This window comes from Paramisgurnus dabryanus, chromosome 10 (genome assembly GCF_030506205.2).
Source record: "Paramisgurnus dabryanus chromosome 10, PD_genome_1.1, whole genome shotgun sequence".
NCBI lineage: Eukaryota > Metazoa > Chordata > Actinopteri > Cypriniformes > Cobitidae > Paramisgurnus > Paramisgurnus dabryanus.
In genome coordinates this window covers 32,989,679-32,993,000 of record NC_133346.1, presented here as the reverse complement: position 1 = coordinate 32,993,000, position 3,322 = coordinate 32,989,679, and positions in this window count along the sequence as shown.

Here is a 3,322-nt window from a genome sequence, read left to right as displayed (position 1 = left end):
TGGCCATTCCCAAACCACGCCCTTAGCAACCAAATATGAGCACCCTAGCAACAGAATAAACAAAGCCTTATATCTCTGCATCAGAACATCGTAGAGACACGGGGGTTGGACCGTTTTACTCGTGACTCGTAGGGTAATCACTAGTGGATGCCAAGAGGTGTTAAGCCTCGCCCCTAGCAACCAAATATGAACACCCTAGCAACGGAATAAACAAAGCCTTATATCTCCGCATCAGAACACCATAGAGACAAGGGGGTTGGGCCGTTTGATTCGTGACTCTAAGTGTAATCACTATTGGATGTCAATTTACTCCCTAGCAACCAAATAAAGTACCCTAGTAATCGTCCCCGGGAGAGTCAGCCAACTTTGGCTTAACTTAGCACTTTACTGTATGTGCTATGACTTTTATAAGCGATCAGGTGCAGGATTTCCAAAAGGGGGGCGAAAAACCTCCCGAAAACGTCCTATTGACTTAACATTGTGCCGAACTTTGGCAGGTCATACAGATGTGGCCTTTAAAAATGCGCGTCTCTGAGAGCAGAATGCCGCGGAGACTTCCGAAATTCTGCGAGATCCCGCAGAATGGGAGTTCGGTGGGGGACGCAGGAAATATAAAAACCTGTAGAGGGCAGGCGTGTTTCATGTAGGCCATACTGACGACAATGTGTGTGCTCGACTTCATGCTGAGCGTATACTGTATGATATTGAAGTAACATGACACGGATTATCGATGTATAGGCGATAGACTTTGATGTCTTACAAATGCATGCTTTTTGGCAAACATTTTGTTGGCGAAGTTTTCTTTTGCCAGTTACATAAACAGTCACATATTCTTCATAAAAATCCGACTCAAACGCGCATCATTTGTCTTATTTTTTCCGTGTACTTACAGTAGAAGAGACGTGATGTATGATAATCGAGTCTTATAACAAAATAATTCGCGAAGACCTTTTAAGAGACCGAGCGCATTTACGCAATATCATTAACTAGTTTATCTAATTTTACATTTAGTTCATTTTTGCATCTAAACGTTTTAATAGCTTTAACATGTTGCGCTTTTCTGCATTACTGAACAGTAGGCTACTTTTTATATTATCATGTTTCCCTTTACATGGTATGAAACACGATAAAAAGTATGCAATGGTGTTTAATACATTTCACTGAGAATTTGTATAATATGTTATACTTTTGTACTAAGGAAATAAAATCATATTGTGAGTGTAAATATTCATAAATTCGAGGAGTTTCTGAGGTGTTTGTCATCGGCAAAATGCGCAGTTTCTTTGTTGCTAATTAAAAACCGTTGGCTATGTGATTGTTTAAAATTGACATTTTTTCTACTTATTATTAATTTATTTTTTGCCTACATTTACTCAAATAATATCAATGTGAAAATATAAGTAAATCATACTTCAAGTTAGGCGTAAAACTTACACATTTTTGATGTCAAATAGAAATAATAATAATTTGAAATATGCAATTATTACAATTGCTTAAGTTTTAAAAACTTAAATATATTACTCTGACCTTTTTAAATATATTGACTAAAATAATCTGTAAATGTAATACTTATATACATCAAATAATATATGTACATTTTACACAAAATATCTGTTCTATTTTTAGTAATTTATTTTCCAACTAAAAAAATCGCATAACTGCATTAAGAGATTTTATTAAGTTACTTTAATCATTTATTTTAGAGATATTTACAAAGCCACTGAATAATTTTTAACAGTGTGTACATTATGACCTTACGGTAGACTATTATTAAATGCATATAAATAAAAATATGTAAAACTAAATAAAAAAGATATCATACACAGACTGTATGTAAGCATACGTTTTCTTGTTCGGTGCACGTGGGTTTAAACGCCGTTTTTCTAAAGAAGAATTTTAAAACTTTATTGGTGGTAGTTGAGAAGAATTCCTTTTTCCATTTTTAAATAATTTTGAGCGCAATATAAATTTATCATATTGTTATTCTTATTATATAAGAATACGCAATTTTTACAACATTTTTAACATATAGAAAATATACGTTAAGCATGTTGTGTGTATTTCTTAATTACAAGCTTTTGATGAAATTGCACCAAAACTAAACGTGCATAAAAACATAAAAAAGTCATTTAAATAAGCGAAAAATCTTTTTTATGAGCTCAAAATTTTGAATATAATGTGCTATTGCTGAAAATTGCCCATCTCTAAAGGAGAATATTCATCTTTAAAGTTAAGAAACAAAAAAGTACTGATAAGCATTCTCAAATATATATATATATATTCTGCAAGCACTCATTTATCCATAATGATGTAATTTATTTTTTAATAACATATTGTCGCTGTCGGGCAAAGATACTCTCTGGACACCAAGACCATGTCTATGGGTTCAAGAATAACAAAATATTGGCCATTTGAAACTCGAAAGTCATCATTTTATTTTGTCCCATTGTTTTCCATTTTGCGGGTGATAAAACTCCTGTGCGCGTTCAAATTCATTGAAATTTCGTTCACTTGTAGTTTAGCAAGTATGTATAATACATTTTCATTAATGTTTTTACACTGCACATCGTCTGAGGAAATCCGAAGTTGCGTCGAGGGGAACCAAGCTGACAGCCGCGACAGCAGAGATTGTCACGTACCTACAAAGGGTATTGGAAAAAGCTTGCATCTGACCTGCAGCTATCATTCTGCCTTAGTGGGATGTGAGCCAGCGAGACTCCTCAGAGTCTAAAACCAGGAGGGCATATTAAGTATTCATTGTATTTTCATTTTAACAAAGCAGCTATGGTTGCGCGTTTCACACACCTCTCCGAACCACGTTGTTAACACTATGCTTGTTCGACTTCATGCGGCGCCGCAAGAACCGACAGCCGGATGACGTCAGAGTACCGCGAGAATGATTCAAGAAATCATATTTCGCCTCGCTCTCGCCATACTGTGACGTCTTGCGGCTGTCGGGGCGCCGCATGAAGTCGAACTAGCCTATTGACAGCAGCAAAAGCTACGCATGCGCTTTTAACTTGTAAAACTCAAAGGTGTATGGGTAATGTAGTCTCTGCTCTCGGTGGGACGAATTAGGTAGCTTGCATTGTGACGGGCGCTTTGAAAAGCGGCAGCGCAGCCAAAGGATTAAATTTAGCCTCTGATTTAAACAGATGTGCAAATGAGCGTTCTGGACTGGTACGCTAACAGTACGTTCTGGGCGCAGGGAGAGATGGTGGTACGCTCAAGAGCTATATTTGGAAGTGGCGGTACTGAGTACTGGCGCCTACTGGCCCACATTAAAGCACTGGCGGTAGCAAAGGTAGACAGCCCTTTGAAA